Below are 19,245 nucleotides of genomic sequence, written 5' to 3'. Positions count from 1 at the left end.
ACTAGGAATGTGCACTTTTCTCTGGTCTCTGGGGACCACTGAGGCGTTTCAGGGAAAACTGGTGTCTTGCAAGGACTTGCAGCCAGGATGATTTCAGGCATCAAAGTGCTCAGAGTTTTTCTGTAGGAGCTAAAAAGGAAGGGGCGGGGTCTGGTGATGCCCTGGGGACTGTGTAGTGGAGACTGGGATTAGGAACAGGTTTCTAGACATCCCATTTCCTGATGGGAATGCTGGAGTCACCTTTTCTCCAGCTGCATCCCACCGGTGTCTCTGAGAGGGAAACGTGTGTGGTTTAGGTATCCTTTCAATGCTAAGCTGGGCCACAGCTCAGAAGAGCGGGCCCGGGGCTAGGGGTATAGCTCAGTGGGTGGTGTGCTTGCCTAGCAGGTTAGAAGCTTGGGTGAGATCCTCAGCATAGTGTAAACTGTCTGGATGGCCTGTAACCACAGTACTTGGAAGGCAGCTGTAAAAAGGATCCAAAGTCCAAGGTCGTCATTCTTGTCTACATAGTAAGTTCTAGGTCAGCTGGGGACTCATGAGATCCTGTTTTATAATATACATATAATATTTATATATAACATATATTACTACATGTATTTTATAGAGAACAGAGCCTTCTTCACAGTGAGGATGGGATGGACATCCATGGTTAAATGTCAACCACAGTGATGGCAAGGTATGGGTGAGAGGCCAGGGGCTGGATGCTGGACTGTTAAAACCAAACTGTATACTGGGGGCGGCTGGGGACTGTGCATTTTGGGAAGTCCCATGGGCGATTCTCATGCACATCATTTAAGAATTCGTATGATAGGCATCAAGTACAGAGGCCAGGAGCGGAGCCTTCCAGATGTGCAGTGTCATAAGGAAATAAAGTTTTCAGGACTTGGCAACTGATTGGATGTAGCCCAGAAGGCCAAGAGAGGTTTCATAGGCCCAAGTGTTTGTAATCTGGCCCTAAGATTTCCTGAAAAGATAAAGCCACTCCTCTCAAATCAGGGCACGGCCAGCTGAGCAAAGCTGGTTGTGGGCCAGCATTAGCTCCTCTGCAAGGTGACAGTTCGTGTGGCCTGCCTGGCGTGGGCATTGGAGGTTTCAGCTGCACAGGTGTGGTGAGCAGCTAGGATTGGGGGCTTCAGTTATGGTTGTAGAACTGCACCTGCCGTGTTAGAGCACAGAGTCAGGAATGGGGACGGGCCCTGCTCAAGGGCAAGGGCAGAGCTGAGGGAAATACTGAGAAGGAAGACGATGGGCAGGGAACAGAATCCTCTGTTCCAGAGTAAATGGTTGGTAGATGTTTGCTGTGACACTAAATGGTCAGGGTGGTGACATCAAACAACCCTCTAGAAAGAAAGCAACCAGCAAGAAGAATAAATGCCGCCCCAGCCAGTCCTTTTCCTGACAGCCCAAAGGATGTTTCTGTTAGATTTGAGAAAGATGTGACAGGTCCAAGAGAACGGTGGAGTGTTAGTGATGCATGCCTTCAGGCCCAGAACTTAGGAGGCAGAGGCAGGCAGATGTCCACGCTTGAGGTCAACTTAATATACAGAGTAAGTTCCAGGACAGCCAAGGCTGAACACACACACACACACACACACACACACACACACACACACACAGTACGACAGCTAGTGTGATTCTCTGGAGGAGGCTAAACCTTGTCTTGGGACTCCATACTGTTTTTTTTCCCCTAGAAGTCCCTCTCTGCCCGAGTACTTAATAAATGCACTAATTTCACTTCCTTCTGTCCTTCCGTCTCTCCATCCCTTCCTCCCAATCTTTCTCCCTTCTTCCCTACCTTGAATTGTAGTACAATATACATAATATAATTATTTGTGGGGAGGGTGCGGGCAGTTTGAGACAGGGTTTCATTTCCATAGTGATTGTTTTCATATCCATCATACTATGTGCTCTGTCCAAAAGGCTTTTGCCTAATTCACTTTCTATCCTAACTTGCATTTCCAAAACTGTCTCTGTGCAGCCTTGGTTATCCTGGGACTCACTCTGTAGACCAAGCTGGCTTCAAACTGCCTCACAAGTGCTGGGATTAAAGGCATGCACCACCACCTGGCCCAAAATATAATCGCAACAAACTATACATAATAGAAATGTGCCCTACTAGGGTCCATACAGTTCTGTGCTATTCAGTAGAATCTCATCGTTTTGTGACCACTACTACCACACACCTACAGAACTTTTCCATCTCCCCAAACTGAAGGTATGCACCATTTAGAGTTAATGTTCTTGGAAACAGTGTGAGAGTCAGAGGCAGTGACTGACTATAAGGAAACAGTGTTTTCTAAACACAACAGGGCAGTTCTCACGTGAACTCACAGGGCTTGTGACAGTGTGCACGAGACCCGTGTGAGCCCAAGCTAGACCACATCTCAGTGACATGAAGTCCTGTGCCTGTCCAAGGAGCTCTTTGTAATTGTTAGATGCTGGGAGGGGGTGAGTTAGTTTTCTTCGAGCGCACTGCCTCTGATTGGCTAACACACTCCAGCCAGTGGCCACAAACCCAAGAGAATACAAGCAGCACTAATGGGCAAACCAAGGACACAAAGTTGCGTGGGTTCAGTGGGTTTAGAATGGGGAGGATCTGAGAGGACATGGGGGGAGGATGAAATATTAAAGACATGTGTTATCTACTTTCCAGAGATGGACGATGGCTTCCTCCTACTTCTTGGCCATTGTGAGCATATATCAGCCCTGGTTAAAGTCCCTGAATCTTAACCCACTCCACAAATTGTCACAACCGCAGTGCTGAGACAGAGGGAGCCTTGAGACTTCTCTTGTAACAGAGCACCAGGGACACTGCCTTTTGTGTCTACAGAGCATCTGCTGCAGGGTTCTTTCTGGCTCAAGGGTCAATCTTTGTTCTCTTCAGGCCTCCACCTGATTGGATGAATCACCCATATTGTGGTCTACCAGTGGAGACAGAGGAAATAGGTGATGTCACTTTATTTTTAAATGAGGAAGACTCAGCATAGGATAAATTAACAAAAGAGCTTTCTGTCGACTGGTTCTTAGAAATGTTTCTTTTCAATGGCCAAGGTCAATAGCGAGAGGCACCATGGTGGGCCCAGCTGTGGATGTTCACAGGGTTCCACAGATGGGAGCCTTAGATGAGGGGATTGGACTTGTCTGCATCTCCAGACCAGCTGGTGGTTCCTCTTTGAGTTGGCTATAGTTCGCAGCAGGGCTTCCTCCAACAGGCACCGGGCCAGAAAAGCACACTGGTGTAGGCAGGCTGACGCCCGCACCTCACAGAACCCCAGTGCTCTCCCCCGTGGCTCCCATACGCTGTGCCTGGGGAGCTTCTTCCCATCCCTGCCGACATCTCCTTTGAGTTTTGCTGTCTTCTATTCTTCCCCAAGGCTCAGTAGCAATGTGTACTGTATGACTTGTGATAGAGCCTCTGGCAGATATTAAATTCTGAAAACATTACAAGTGGATGTTCTGTGTTTGCGTCACAAACATGCTAACCATTTGAAGAAAGCATGTCAATTATCAGCAAGCCACTGCACAATGCATATGGATTTCAAAATATCATATTGTATATAGCAAATACTGTTTTTGCTTATGAGTTACAAAGTAAAACCTTGCAAATTATTTCACATGGAATTGTTCTTAAAATAAGAATTATTAATGATAAGAGCACTGGGTTTTATGTGGAGGTTTAGGATTCATGGGTACAGCCTTTTGCTTGGGGGCAAATTGCTTACTGTGTTTGTCTATCTGTTGTTATTTATTTTTGAGGCTGGGTTTCACTACGTGGCCCTAGATGGCCTAGAACTCACTGTCTGGATCAGCATAGTCTGGAATGGGTACAGATTCACCTGCCTCTGTCTCCTTTACGTTGGGCTCACAGTATGCTTCACCTTAGGTCTTCCAATTTTGGCAGTTTGTGTGTGTATGTGTGTGTGAGTTTGTGGTGTATGTGTATGTGTGTATGTATGTGTGTGTATGTACATGCGTGTACATGTGTGTGTGAGTGTGTGGTATATGTGTATGTGTGTATGTGTGTGTATGTACATGCGTGTACGTGTGTGTGTGAGTGTGTGGTGTGCGTGTATGTGTGTATGTATGTGTGTATGTGTGTGTGTGAGTGTGTGTATGTGTGTGTGAGTGTGTGGTGTGTGTGTATGTGTGTGTATGTACATGCGTGTACGTGTGTGTGTGAGTGTGTGGTGTGTGTGTATGTGTGTATGTATGTGTGTGTATGTACATGCATGTACATGTGTGTGTGAGTGTGTGGTATATGTGTATGTGTGTATGTGTGTGTGTATGTACATGCGTGTACGTGTGTGTGTGAGTGTGTGGTGTGTGTGTATGTGTGTATGTATGTGTGTGTATGTACATGCATGTACATGTGTGTGTGAGTGTGTGGTATATGTGTATGTGTGTATGTGTGTGTATGTACATGCGTGTACGTGTGTGTGTGTGTGAGTGTGTGGTGTGTGTGTATGTGTGTATGTATGTGTGTGTATGTGTGTGTGTGAGTGTGTGTATGTGTGTGTGTGAGTGTGTGGTGTGTGTATGTGTGTATGTATGTGTGTATATGTACATGTGTGTGTGAGTGAGTGTGTGGTGTGTGTATGTGTGTATGTATATGTGTGTATGTACATGTGTGCGTGTGTGTGTATGTACATGTGTGTACATGTGTGTGTATGAGTGTGTGGTGTGTGTATGTGTGTATGTATGTGTGTGTACATGTGTGCGTGCGTGTGTGTGTGAGTGTGTGGTGTGTGTATGTGTGTATGTATGTGTGTGTGTACATGTGTGCGTGCGCGTGTGTGTGTGAGTGTGTGGTGTGTGTATGTGTGTATGTATGTGTGTATGTACATGTGTGTGTGAGTGAGTGTGTGGTGTGTGTATGTGTTTATGTATATGTGTGTATGTACATGTGTGTACATGTGTGTGTATGAGTGTGTGGTGTGTGTATGTATGTGTGTGTATATACATGTGTGTACATGTGTGTGAGTGTGTGGTGTGTGTATGTGTGTATGTATGTGTGTGCATATACATGTATGTACGTGTGTGTGAGTGTGTGGTGTGTGTATGTATGTGTGTGTATGTACGTGTGCGTGTGTGTGTGTGTGTGTGTGTACCATGCACGTGTATGTGCTTGCATGGACATGGAGGTCAGAAGACAGCCTTATGGAACCACTTCTCTCCTTCAGCTTTCACATGGGACGCAGGGACTGACCTCATGTCATCACCTGTGTGACAAATGACTCATATACTGAGCCAAATTAGCTCCTTTATTGGACTTTATAGTGAAATTTTATTTTATTTTTTGATTCAGCATTTTATCCTACTGTAACTTTCATTAGTGTCTGTCATTAAGTTCTTAGACCTTAGTCCTCACCTCTGACTACCAGTGTCTTATTTATAGTCGAAAAGCTTTTTTTTCCACCCAGCATACTCTGATCACACTTCCCCTCTCCCAACCCTTTCAGATCCTCCCCCCACCCAACTCTACACCGTTGTTTTCTCTCTCTCTATTTTTTTTACTGACTCTCGGAAATTTCACATCGTGCTCAAATACCGCTCACTTCCCAGTACCCTGTATCCACCCCTCAGCACCATAGCAACCCTCAAAAGAAAATTGAAAAATATTAATTAAAAGCAAAACAAACGAATGAAACCACTTTGCTCCTGCACCTTTCCTGCCTCTCCAACACCTCTTCATTCCTCTTAGTGATGTTAGGAGCTGTGGTGTGTCATGTCCACACAGCTTTACTTGCAAATGTTCATTGTAATGAGTTGTTGGTCAGGTTCAAGGTCTCTGGCTTCTGGTTCACCATCAACACTGGACTCTCCTTGGAACTCCTCCTGGATATCCTGCTGTTGCCCTGAGTCATGGAGATCCTGCAGTGGCCATGGTTCCATAGGACCAGTCCCTTCTCACCCTCCAGTAGGTCAGGAATGGGGAAGATGCTGGGGTGGGCCAACTCAAAATCCTGGATATGGGTGGCAGGGGGGGTAGCTGATTTGGTCAGTCCTGGCCACTGGAGCTTCTGGGACCACCGCCTCAGGTGAGGGGCATAGCCAGGTCTCTATCCCATTCGGGAACAGGACCAACTCTCCCAGCCACAATATAGGGCAGTGCTGGCTCAGTAAGGCTCTCGGATTTTCAACACGCATTGTTCCTGTGGTCCCATGTGAAATCTTGGGCTATGGAGATCAGCACAGATTTCAGCTACACCAGGACCACAGGACCACAGGACCAAGAAGCAGCTTGGGCCTGAACGTCACCATGGCTCCAGTGGCAGGGTAGGCTACCCAGATAAGGGTGGCACCAGTGGTGGCATGATTCCAGGACACCAATAAGGTCTCATGTGGTTGACCAGGGCCCAGGTGTCCTCATGCTTCTTGGAGGTAACATGAACCATGGACATCAAATCGGACCCTGGTTGATGTAGAGCCACAAACCCAGACACGGCCCCTTAGGACCAGCTCAGGCCTGGATGTCACCATGGCACCAGGGAGCAGCACAGGCCACTCAGATCTGTATGGGCCTCATGTCGGCATGACCCTTGGACACCCACACAACCACAAGTGGTGGGTCAGATCTTGGGTATCCATGTGGCCTTTGGTAGCAACACAGGTCACTCAGATAGACATGGTTCTTGGATACCAACATGGCCACAGGTGATGGCCCAGACCCAGGGCAATCATATAGACTTTGGTGGTATCATAGGCCATGGATATCAACACAGATACTGGCTGCAGTAGGACCATGGACCCAAACATGGTCCTTTGCAATAGCCTGGGCCCGGATACCACCATGGCCCCAGGTAGCAATACAGGCTGCTTGGATCAGCATGGCCTCAGCGTCCGTGTGGCCCTTGGACACCAAAATGGCCCCAGGTCAGCCCAGACCCTTGGCATCTGCACAACCTTTGATGGTATCAGGAGCCAGAGACATCAACAGAGACCCTGACTGCAGTAGGGCCATGGACCCCAGCCATGTCTCTCAGCTGTAACTTGGGCCCAGATGTCACCATGGCACTGGGTGGCAATGCAGGCCACTTAGATCAGTATGGCCTCTGTGGAAGCAAAGCCTTCAGACAACAACGTAGCCTTAGGTGGCAGCCCAGACCCAGATCCTGGGGTATCTGTGTGGACTTTGGTAGAAACATGGGCCACGGATATCAGCGCAGAGCCCAGCTGTGGTAGGACCATGGGTCCAGGCATGGCCCCCAGCAGCAGCCCAGGCCCTGGACATCACCATGGCCCCAGATGCTAAGCAGGCCGCCCACATCAACCCGTCCTCCTCTGCCTTCACTCTTGAGTTCTGCCTCTCTCCACAGCGCATGAACTGTCCTGCCTCTGTTTCTCTCCCATTTCTCCACCACATGCTTGCTTGTCATAGTGGTGTCTGACTACCGGGGCCTGCAGATGTCTTCAGCCAGCCCGGGCTGAGAGGACCCAGGTAGGCCTGTCCATTTTCTCTTTCTTTAGAAAACAAACAAACAAAAAAACCCAAACAAACAAACAAGCCACCAGAATCTCTCTCATACACACAAACCCACACAAAAATACTAAATTGGAAATTAGTAGAGTAATAAGACAAAACGTGCCCAAACAAAGCAGCGTGAGACAAAAAGCCTACAAAAATACCATAGAGTTGGCTTTGTATCTACTGCTGGGCATGGGGCCTACCCTTAAGAGTGGTTTATATACCCAATGAGACTTCATTGGCAAAAACTAATTTTTCCTTTGCAAGCTGGTATCAACTGCAGACAGGTTCGTGGTCAGGCACAGGAGCCCAAGTCCAGTTCCCCGCTCAGTGCTGAGATTCTGTCTGTCTTGAATCTGTGCATGCTGCCACAGTCTTCGTGAGTCCGTGTGTGTGACGGTGCTGTTGTATCAGAAGGCACTGTTTCATTGGGCTTATTTATCTCTTCAGGCTCTTTGGATCTTCCTGCCTCTTTTAGGTACAACACCCTCAGCCCTGAGGGGAGGGCTTTGGAGAAGACCTCCAATTTATGACCAAGTGGTCTAGAATCTCTCACCCTGTGCAAGTTGTCCAGTTGTGTGTTTTTGTGTTAGTTCCCTTCTACTGCAAGAGGAAGCTTCTCTAAGGGTGGATGAGCGAGATGCGGATCTATAGGTACACTCTCTTCCTCTTACTGTTCTGACGAGGCAGGCTGAAACTCTCGCTCACGAAGATGCAGGTGGAGCTGTTGCAGGGTTCCTGTAATGGCTGGTCTCGGTTGTCTGGTTGGGGAGATCTTGGGTTGTCTAGGAGATGTCTGCCTGAGGCTATCTTCCTTAGACTGACTGAAGTAGAAATACCTCCTCCTGTGGCCGGCACCACGCCCTGGACTGTATAGCGAGGAGCTCTGGCATATCCTTCCGTGATTCTTAGCTTTATAAGCCACTGTGGTCAGCCACTGTGTCAAGGACCCACTGCCTGGATTGCCCCTGTCCTGATGTACTGTGCGTCAGAATCAATCTGTGCTCCATCAAACTGCTTTTGCCAGAGCATTTTATCATAGGGCATGTAAAGAAAGCAAGACAGCCCGTGTTCCAGCCATGGGAAGTAAAGAGAAAACCAACGATCAGCAACAGAGAAGTTATTACATAGTTGTCCCCATCTTCAGTTGGAACATGAATGCATGGCTAACCCTAAGTCTGGCCTACTTGAGGGGATACAGGCTGTAGTGTAGCAGCTTTCTCTTAGTGAGAATTACAGTTTTACTGGTTGGTGTGTGTGTGTGTGTGTGTGTGTGAGAGAGAGAGAGAGACAGAGACAGAGACAGAGACAGAGAGAGACAGAGAGAGAGAGTACATGTGTGAGAAAAAGTGTGTGTGTGTGTGTGAGAGAGAGAGAGAGAGACAGAGACAGGGAGAGACAGAGACAGAGAGAGTACATGTGTGAGAAAAAGTGTGTGTGTGTGTGTGTGTGTGTGTGTGTGTGTGTGTGTGTAGCAGCAATAAGCAGTCTGCCGCACTTAGCTTTAGTACCTGTGACTTAGAGGCAAAGCTAGTGTGGCCTCCAACATCATTACTGCTACAAATTATGATCTATACGGTCTGTAAAGAGATGTTGTTCTCTTTATAGATGCTGTTCTTGCCTTATGCCCAAAGAGCCAAGTCATAAATGTGTTTTTGCTAGTTGTTTTAGTAATGTTTGTATTGAGGTTCTTGTATCAGGTAATCATGGTTCTACTTGAAAATCAGGAGTACTTTTATTTCCAAAGCATATTTTACAATTAGCAACTATGAAGTAAATTACATTTCCCTTGTTTTTTTTTCTACTATGGCTTCTTCATGCATCCCCAAGAGAACACACAATTCCATTAGTTTGTTTTGTTTTTCAAAAAGGGTTTCTCTGTGTAGCCCTGACTGCCCCAGAGTTCACTCTGTAGACCATGTCAGCCTCAAACTCATAGAGATCTGCCTCCCAAGGGCTAGAATTAAAATGTGTGCCACCACTGCCCACCTATATCATTCAGATTAATTTTTAAAAAATCTTATGCTCAGTGAAATATTTTGGAAAGTATGTGCTGTGAAAATCATAAATGTTTTTGGCTGAGAACAACTAAAAATTTTAAACAATATTTCTCATAAAAATTAAAAGTAGTTCCTTGTGTTAGGAATGGCAGGCTCTTACCTGAACTTCAGGGTACGTGTCCCTCATAGCCATCTGTGCCTCTGGTCACATTTGTTCAACTCATTAAACATTTTCAGTAGTCACCAAGGTTTTAACCATTCAGCCTCCCCTTTTATTTATTTTTAAAATTTTTATGTGCATTGGTGTTTTGCCTGAAATGTATGTTTATCTGAGGGTGTTGGATCCCCTGGAACATGGAGCTGCAGGCAGGTTCTAGCTGCCGTGTGGGTGCTGAGCATTGAACCTGGGTCGTCTGGAAGAGCGGCCGATGCTCTCAACAACAGAGCCTCTGTTCAGCCCCAAGTCTCCCTTTTCTGATGCAGCTCTTCCCGGGTGCCTCTCAGTCATCCTCACACATTTCCTGTTGGCAGGTTCATATTTCAGGTTGTGTTTCTGCCAACAGTTTCCAGGGCTGACCAGGCTCACCACCTCCAAGACAGCACCTGAAATTAAGATGGTCCACCCAGCCGGTCTGCTCTTTCCTCTGTGTTCTCAGCTGAGAATTTTACGGGCCACGCTGCTGGCTAAGCTGGGACTCACGGCTGCTCATGGCTCCCTCCCACCAACCATCTCTGGATTCTAGCTGGTCAGCAAAGCCTGTGACTTCTGATCTCTGCTTCTCTTCCCTCCTCCCCATTCCACCTAGGGCTACTCAGTTGTAAAAACATTTATTTAATCATTTTAAAATACGTGAAAAGAGCCGGGCGGTAGTGGCACACGCCTTTAATCCCAGCACTCGGGAGGCAGAGGCAGGCAGATCTCTGTGAGTTCGAGGCTGGGCTGGACCAACAGCCTCCAAAACAATACAGAGAAACCCTGTCTCGTAAAAACCAAAAAAAATTTACGTGAAATGAATGCAACACTTGCAGTCCTGAAACAGAGTGTGAGATTTGCAGTGCAGACCAGCTTGCCGCAAATTTGAAACAACGAGCTCTAGTACTTTTCTGTGTTAGTGACCCAGGGTATTACCCAGCTGCTTTCTCGACGTGTACCAGAGCCAGTTATTTCCCTTTAAAGGACTCTTTGAGCTTTTCTGAGGCCATTAGGAGGCTGTGCTAATGTCATAAGAGAGGCTGTGAGCCTGCCCTGGGTCAGTCTTTGCAATCCTCTCCTCCTACTAGCTAGTATGCAACCCACAGTGTGACCCTTTGTCCCCTAGGCTGTCCCCAAGGCACCTATGTTCCTTATCTCCATCTGCCTGTCTCTGTTTTTCTGTCACTTTCTCTGTTCTGTCTCCCTCACCCCCCACATTGGTCCCTCTACCTGAAAAGTCTGAGGGAACAGATGGGTGCAGCGCAGGGTAAACATGAGTGATCATCATTGTCTACCATTGTTGGCAGAATATCTCTTTGGAGAGAAGACTCCCACTGGGAGAATAGAGGCACCTGATACGGGGTCTCCAAGGCAGGGGGTGACAGGAGTTTAGCAGGAGAAGATACAAAACCAAACTCTGGCCATTTTGGACCATTTCACTTGGGTGAATTCCTTTAACTCACAGACCCAAAATTCACCTGCTGAAGGCTGGGCATGGGGGGCATCAAGTCGACTGATAGTAACAATGTGTCTCTAGATGAGGCAGTGTGTGAGGCTTGCTGAATATCGATAATAAGTGGAGGACGTCACCAAGCCACACCAGGCCCATCCCAATATTGTCCGGAAAGAACTTGCTCACACTTTCAGAGGACTCTTCTGCTGGGGTGGGTGGGGTTACTTGGCCTAGACTGATGATGCTTCTGCAGTGGGGGAAACGGAAGAAACTGGGAGGACAGCCATGAAATGCTAAGTCCTCAGGACAGCGCCGTCTCCTTATGGGCGTTTGGCCTTCCTGCCGGTCCCGTGACCTCAGGTTTGCGTTTTTGGGGTGGGAGGGGGTGTCGAGCAGAGGGGAAAGCGCTTTTCACACATAGGCAACTTGGGCATTGTGAATCCAGGGTGTGCTGGCTCGATTGTGTCAACAAGTCACAAACCATGGTCAATCTGAGAGGAGGGAGCCTCAACGAGGAAACAATGCCTCCATAAGATCAGGCTGTAGACAAGCCTGCAGAGCATCTTCTTCATTAGTGGTTGATGGGGGAAACCCTAGTCCATGGTGGGCGGAGCCATCCCTGGGCTGATGGTCCTGGGTTCTACAAGAAAGCAGGCTGAGAAAGCCATGGAGAGCAAGCTGGTAATCAGCCTTCTCCATGGCCTCTGCATCAGCTCCTGCCCCCAGGTTCCTGCCATGCTTGAGTTCCTGTCCTGACCTCCTTGATGACAGACTATAATGGGGAATTGTAAGCCAAATAAGCCCTTTCTTCTCCAAGTTGCTTTGGTCATGGTGCTTTGTTACAGCAATAGGAACCTCAACTAGACATAGAGCAAGTTTCCTTTGGGGTCTTGTGCTACAAACCGAAAGATCACACAGTAATTATTTAGCCATCATCTCATGAGATAACCCACGAGGATTAAGAATTTCATATTAAGCCAATATGAAAGTTGTATTTGGTGTTACAGTCTTATGAATAAAAGTGGCTGTTTCTTGCTATAGATCCTTGTAGTATCTTATTCCTTTCAGTAACAAACTTGGGATTTTACTTTCCACAGTTTAGCACTATCTGGTCATTTACTGGGCACAATTTCCCCCATGCATTTGGAGTTTACTGATTACACTCCGTAGCTGTGTGTAAATACCTGTGCTCCATTACCAGGTCCTAGTTTACTGATTACATCCCTTAGCTGTGTATGAGACCTGTCTCCCACTCTCAAGTCCCTGTTCCCATCTCCATTGTAATCTGCAGAGATCTGCCTCCCTGCGATTATTCTTATTGACAGGCATTTGGTCAGTGTTTAGGGCCCAGACAAAGCGTTCCGTCTAAGATGTTCTCAGATGTCCAAGGACATAGAATTACTACATGCCCAAAACTGTCTAGCTGGATAGAAAAAAATAAACATGCCCTGGTTTTACCTCACTGGCAGATAGAGAAGCGATAACCTTAACTAATCCCTCTGCACTGAAAGATTCTCAAACTTCTCGAATTTACCTTCATCGAGTTTATTACCCAGGATCTTAGCTCAGAGATTTATTGCTTGTGTTTCCTCTGAGAAGATAAGGGACAAAGGTAATCAGCCCATTTGTTCATCCTCAGGAAAAGGAAACATTCCCAGAGACAGAGACTCATGCTGCCCACGCCAGAGCCCTGGAAGGGATCAGGATCTAGTTCTTGTGCAAATTAAACCTAGATCCTCTCCTTGACTTACAGCCCTAAGCAAATGATGCTAAAAGCTTCTCTTAGCAGGAAACCATAGTGAAAGTGAGGCAAGCAGACCCAAAGCTGCTTGCTTGCATTCCCCTGTTGTTTACTAGGTTGCCTGGTTACCTGGTGCTCCCTATGCATGCTGGGAGAAAAGCGGCTGCTGAGTAAAAAAGACAATATAGTCTCCCATTCTAGAATTCTCTTCTTCTCCCATCAGGAGCTCACTGGACGTTCACTAGCCAATCTCACCCTGGAGCTGACAACCAGAGCTCTCCCTATGTGAAGATTCTTACCTGTTTTTGTTTTTTTTGGTTTTTTTGTGGGGTGGGGGTGGGGATGGGTCTGGGGGTGGGTGAGTGGGTGGTTTTCAAGACAGGATTTCACTGTTTAGCTCTGGCTGTCCTGGAACTCGCTCTTGTAGAACAGGCTGGCCTCTGAACTCACAGAGATCTGCCTGCCTCTGCCTCCCCAGTGCTGGATTTAAAGGTGTGCACCATCACCACCACTGCCCGACTTCTTACCTATTTTTCATGGTGCAAAAGAATTCCAGTCCCGGTCTGGACCCCTTGAGGGCTGGGAGATAGCTGGTTGTAAGGACTGGAAACATTGTGGCTAATTCTTCCCCTCAGACCCCACTTAGTTATCTCTCCCTTGCCAGCAATAGAGTCTTAACTGGACCCTGTAAGGGATCCCAAAAAGGGGGTGGCTGGTATCCCATAAAGGATCCCAAAAGTTCTGTTGACAGAGGGGCAGGGGAGGACATGCTTCCCACTATACCAGGACTGTTTTATAGTATATCTATGTAAGGTCAAGCTGACCAGGACAACCAATCCCAGGAGGAGAGGAGGGGCATTTCACGTGGTCTGCCAGCAGAATTGTGGAGACAGCCAGGGTAGAGGGAGAGGGCACTAAATGTTTGGAATGTTGTTTCCTGCCCCAGGAAAGCTGGAGGGAGCTGCCACTTGCACCCGAGTGTGAGGGGGTGAGTGAGATCATTATGTTCTATCAGATCACCCAAGGTTTCCAAACACCCTTTGACATAAGCACAGTGTAGGTCCTGACTTCATGAAGGAGATGGCTTGCTGTTCTCCTCCCAATTTAATTAGGAAGCTTGCAGCTTTCATTTGACACAGTCCTGTGAAGTTTCAGCAAACTTCTCCATGTAAATAGACTCTTCCTGCAAAGACATCTTTCTTTTCCTTCTTAAGTGCTTTCTACCGACAGACAAGCTACAGTAAACCTTCATATCTTCTTGATTTCTTCTGTTTTGTTGTTGTTTTTCAGTAGGAAGAATGCCTTCATACTGTACAATAGACTGGGGACATTTTGTCTCTGCATTTTCTATCATCCGGGCATCTCACAGATGTTAGTAACTCCTGAGTGTCTTTCCTTGCTATCACTAGCAGTATTTGTACTGCTCTTAAAGTCAATAATTGGATTGACCTTCCACCTTAATAGTCTTGTTTGAGGTTCCCAGAAATATCCAGGAAGAAGGAATGGTGCTTACCTACAGTCACATGCATAGGTCTTGAGCCTGTGAGCCTGATTCATTTTCACTTTAACATAAAATACACGAAGGGAAGAGTAATTTTCACAGCAAATGTTGACGATGCACTCTCCCTCTGGCCTGGTGTGAAGGGCTCCTTTCTCCTTCCATATAAATCTCATTGGTTCTCTGTCACTTCATTATGAGGTCTGAATGTTTCTTAGTCTCAGAAGAAAGTGAGACCTAATGTCAAAGCACTCACTGTTCTAGAAGGAATATGGCTGTCTCTAATGGCTAGGCAGGCCCACCCTTGAACTATCTTGAGGTTGTATATTAGTCAGGGTTCTCTCGAGTCACAAAACTTAGGAAATGAATACCCCCTATAAATATAGACACACTGGAATGATTTACAGGCTGCAATCCAATAATGGCTAGTTGTGAATGGAAAGTCCAAGAATCTAGTAGTTACTGCTCAACCTCACAAAGCAGAGTGTCTCGGCTGGTCTGCTCTTCTGTAGATGCTGGAACCCTGAAGACGTAGGCTCCAATGCCAGTGAAGGAATGGATGTGCTGACAAGGCAAGGACAAGCAGGTGAAGGACAAGCCCTTCCTTCTTCCATCGTCCTTATACAGGCTTCCAGCAGAGGATGTGGTCCAGATTAAAGTCGTTTCCTCCTCCAGATGCAGCCTCGAGATCCTGTCAAAGTCTGTGTCTTCCCAGCCTCAAGATCTGGATCACAGGTGTGCCCTCCATTTCTGGGGTGTAGTTCATTCCAGATACAGTCAAGCTGACAACCAAGAACAGTCATCCCAGGTTGTGTGGATGCAGTGTCTAGGGACCACAGGCGTGGTGACAGTAGTGCCAGCGCTCCACTGATGTCTCTTGTAGCTCTCTGTTCTTTCAGTAGTTGAACTCACTGGAGTTTTTAGCCTTAGGGGAAGCTCTGAAAAGGGAGATGTAACTCCCTGAGGGGTAGGTGTCACCTATACCCTTAAGGGTGTTGTTGCTTGTTGCAGCCTGGTGATTCCAATTGCAAGGTTTTGGATGATATGGTGGTAAGTCAAGAGGCTCTCCTGTAGCCAACAGTGTTTCCTAAAAGCCCACTCATGGTAGTGCTTCGTAGACTCATTCCTGAGTAGTAAGAACAAGCCAAGGGCTCTAGCTTGTTTATGGGGTTCGTTTGATAAAGGCTGGTTTCTTCTTACTACGTTCAAGGCAGAGCAGAGGATCTCTGCTCCAGGAAGTTGTTCAGGGATGCAAACTTGTCCAACATAGCTTCCCTGCCATAGCTCTCTGGTTCAGCCTCTGGGTTTTCTGCCATCTGCTGACACAAAGGAGAGAAGAAATATTTTAAAAAGGAAGTGCTAACCCTCCCTAGGAGTTGGGAAAACATCCCAGCTTTGGAGTAGATGTGAAGGGGGTGGGTAGGACACTCCACAGAGGGCAAAATCACAACAATGTTACAGAATCAGGGGAAAACACAATGTGTTCCAGTAATAGTCACAAGCTGGGACCCAGTGTGCACTGAGTCACTCTGCAGGACTTTGCGGGAGCCTGACAGGTCTTGTCCTGTTTCTGCTGCATCTGAAGCCTCGATTCACCGAGTTTTTACCCACAGTTGTCTATTTCTGTTTCACGTAGTTGTTGATCCTCCTGTATGGTGAGTAGCTCTCAGAGGCTTGTGGGCCTTCTGGTTCTAAAGGGAAGCAGAGAATTTTAAAAGAGGAAGGAAAACAAAAGCAAAGATCTTACGCTGCTATGGCAACTTCTAGCCTGCAGAGTAGCAAGGTCCACTTATCATCAACATACCACGCAGGCCTTCTACTATTGTGAGGTTTCTGAAGATGATCGCCATGGTAACTTATGTAGATGACCTTTGGTCCAGTCACAGGTACGCAATTGTCCTATCAACTTCTTGTCACAGGAGCCCTTCCACAGCGCCCCTCAGCCTGGAGTCTTGCTTTTCCCAGGGTGTCTTAGTTCGGGTTTCTTTTGCTTCGATGAAACACCATGACCAAAAAGCACGTTGAGGAGGAAAGGCTTTGTTTGGCTTACACTTCCAGATCACAGTCCATCACTGGAGGAAATCAGAGCAGGAACTCAATCAGGGCAGGAACCCGGAGGCAGGAGCTGATGCAGAGGCCACGAAGGAGTGTTTACTCCCTTGCTTCACAGGGCATGCTCAGCCTGTTTTCTTTTAGAACCCGGGACCACGAGCCCAGGGATGCTCATTGATCACTAATCAAGAAAACGCCTTATAGTTAGATCTCATAGAGGCATTTCCTCAACTTTGGTTCCTTTCTCTCTGAGGACTCCAGCTTGTGTCAAGTGGACGCAAAGCCAGCCACTACACAGTGGTAGACCAAAATGGACAGAAGAAAGACAAGGCAGAAATTATAGACCTTTTGTAATTTATTCTAGGAAGTGGCACGTGGTACTCAGTTTTGATTGTCAGCTTGTACAGTCTGTAGTCACCCAAGAAGAACGTTTCAGTGAGGGAGTGTTAGATCAGGCTGGCCTGCAAACACATTTCTTTTGTTTGCCCTTACTAAATGATGTAGGAGGACAGCCCACTGTGGGCAGCACCATTTCCTAGTCAAGGGGATCCTGCAGCTTATTAAGCATGGTTGAACATGGGTAAACATGCATTCATTCACGACTCTCTGCTCTTGACTGTGGGCATTGTGTCTCTGCCTTGACTTTCTAGCAGTGACGAACTGTAACCTGGAACAGTGAGTCCAATAAACTTCTTCCCTAAGCTGCTTTCTTGTCAGGGTATTTTATTACAAGTAACTTGAATGAAACTAGGCCATTTAACACCTTGTTTGCCACATTCTACTTGCTAGAGGTAAGGTAGTAGACATAGCCCACACTCAAGGGAAAAAGTGTGCAGAAAGACATGAATACCAGTAGGCTTAGGTCATTGGCACCATGCTTTGGACTGTCTGCTACAGACTGTCTGCTAAGGACTGTCTGCTATGGAAGGTTACCTTCTGGGGTGGTTAATCTGGATTGTCAACTTGATTGGAACAAGAGACACCTAAAAAAATGTCTAAGCACATTTCTGAGTAAATCCATGAGGATGTTTCCAGAGACAGAAAAATGTCACATGGATCAGCCACTAAAGGTGGGAAACCTGTCCCGTATGAGGGTAGGACTGTCCAATAGGCTAGAGACTTGAACGGAGTAAAGGACGAAGAAGGATCCAACCAGTAGGTGCAAGCTTGACCATTGTGGAGCAGGTGTGTGTATTGCTGTTGCCATCACTCATGGACACAGTTTTGGCTTCTCCATCCTTTCAGAGGAGACACACCAGAGACTCTCCAGACATCAAACCTCAGACTGAGATAGTATCATTGCTCCCTTTTGTTCTGAGACTTCCAGGTTCTATGCCTGAGGAGTTACAGAATACCCTATCTCCGTTGTGCAGGCAGTCATTGTGGCACTACCCAGACTCCAACTCCAATTGTGTGAGCCAGTCCATATATATGGAGAACCTGACTAATGCAGCTCTTCTCTGGAGCCCATGTCTGACTAACACAAAACAGATGCTCTATACGTGCTTAGGCAAAAGATTCAAGTCAAACACAGCTACTGTCACCACGTGGCTGCCACCAGCCGCGATGCTTCCTTCAGTCTCCTTGTCCTCATTGCCAGCCATTTGCCCTGTTGTTCTGGGCACCTGACGAGCAGGGCGGGAAGGTGGAGCGCAACCAAGCAAGTTACACCAAGTGTTCAGGGTATTGCTCAGTTGTCTTGAATTTTGCTTTATCCGCACGGACCAGACAGTTATGTGGTCAGTTACTGAACAACTGAGTATGGGCTATGAGCCTGGCCCAGGGACCACAGTGAGGAAAGCAGGAAAGTCTTTGCTCTTTGGAGAGTGTGCTGCAGTAATTAGTTCTCTGTTGGTTTAGAGAAGATACACCAGACCTTACCGTGCTCTGGTTGCATTGTCTTGGAGGTATGGAAGAACGATGTGGAGAAAAACTGGCCAGGCTCTTCCTTGTGGCCCTGGTGCCAGAAATGAAATTGGGTTTAATTTGTTTCTGGGACTGAGAAATGAGCTGGTGATTCATGAATGCCGAGTGGGTCAGTAACGGATATGCAGCCATTGCTTTCTTCTGCTCTGCTTTTCTTCCTCCAGTCTGCGCACCAGGGCCTGGCTGTCTTTGTCTTAATGAGTCTGAGCAGCACAGGGTGAGCAGGCTGCTAATGGAGCCGGGGTTGCCTGGTGATTTGGAGTGATCTAATTGTGGAAGCAAACTGGCCACTCTCCCCTTTATCCTCTGAAGAACGAGGAGACGCTGGAGGGCCCCGATTACTTTCTCTAAGCACTTCAGGAAGTTCAGTGCTGCAAAATGTCCAGGCCTTGCAAAGACTAGGAAGTGCTTACAGGAAGTGAAGCTACCCTGATGACCTCAGCTTTTGGTTGGATTTGCTCGCACTTATGTCTTCCTCCTCTTGTCTGCTGCTCTGAATTAAGCCACCCTTTAGTTAAGCCCTCAGTGTTTAGAATGGTGGAAAGTGCTAAAATTTCAGACTTTGTTTTGGAACTAAGCAAGCGCGCGCACGCACACACACACACACACACACACACACACACACACACACACACACACACACGAGGATTAATCAAAACAGGTCTCATTTTCTTCTGATACAGCTGTAGTTTGGCCTAACACAGAGCCACGCCTGTAATCCCTGAATTCTGGAAAGCAGATCAGGACTTCAAGGCCAGCCATGAGTACATTGTAAGTCCCAGGCCACCTTGGGCTTCATGAGATCCTGCTCAACTTCTTTCTCCCTACCCTGGAAAATCAGACAGCATAGAGCCCAGTTCCAAGACAGCAAGCTGCTGCCCCTATGGTGTGGAGCGGGACTCTGAGGTCTGGGCATG

The 19,245-nt window shown here is 47.2% G+C and overlaps 1 long non-coding RNA gene across 1 annotated transcript in view; it reads left to right on the top strand.

Annotated features, from left to right (window-relative positions):
• Positions 1-19,245, top strand: part of LOC121135729 — a 41,889-nt gene that overhangs the window by 8,943 nt on the left and 13,701 nt on the right. The window lies entirely within an intron of this gene.

The sequence above is a fragment of the Mesocricetus auratus genome, unplaced genomic scaffold, assembly GCF_017639785.1.
Source record: "Mesocricetus auratus isolate SY011 unplaced genomic scaffold, BCM_Maur_2.0 Super-Scaffold_100041, whole genome shotgun sequence".
NCBI lineage: Eukaryota > Metazoa > Chordata > Mammalia > Rodentia > Cricetidae > Mesocricetus > Mesocricetus auratus.
The sequence above is the reverse complement of the archived record's forward strand: the minus strand, read 5'-3'. Positions and strand labels throughout refer to the sequence as shown.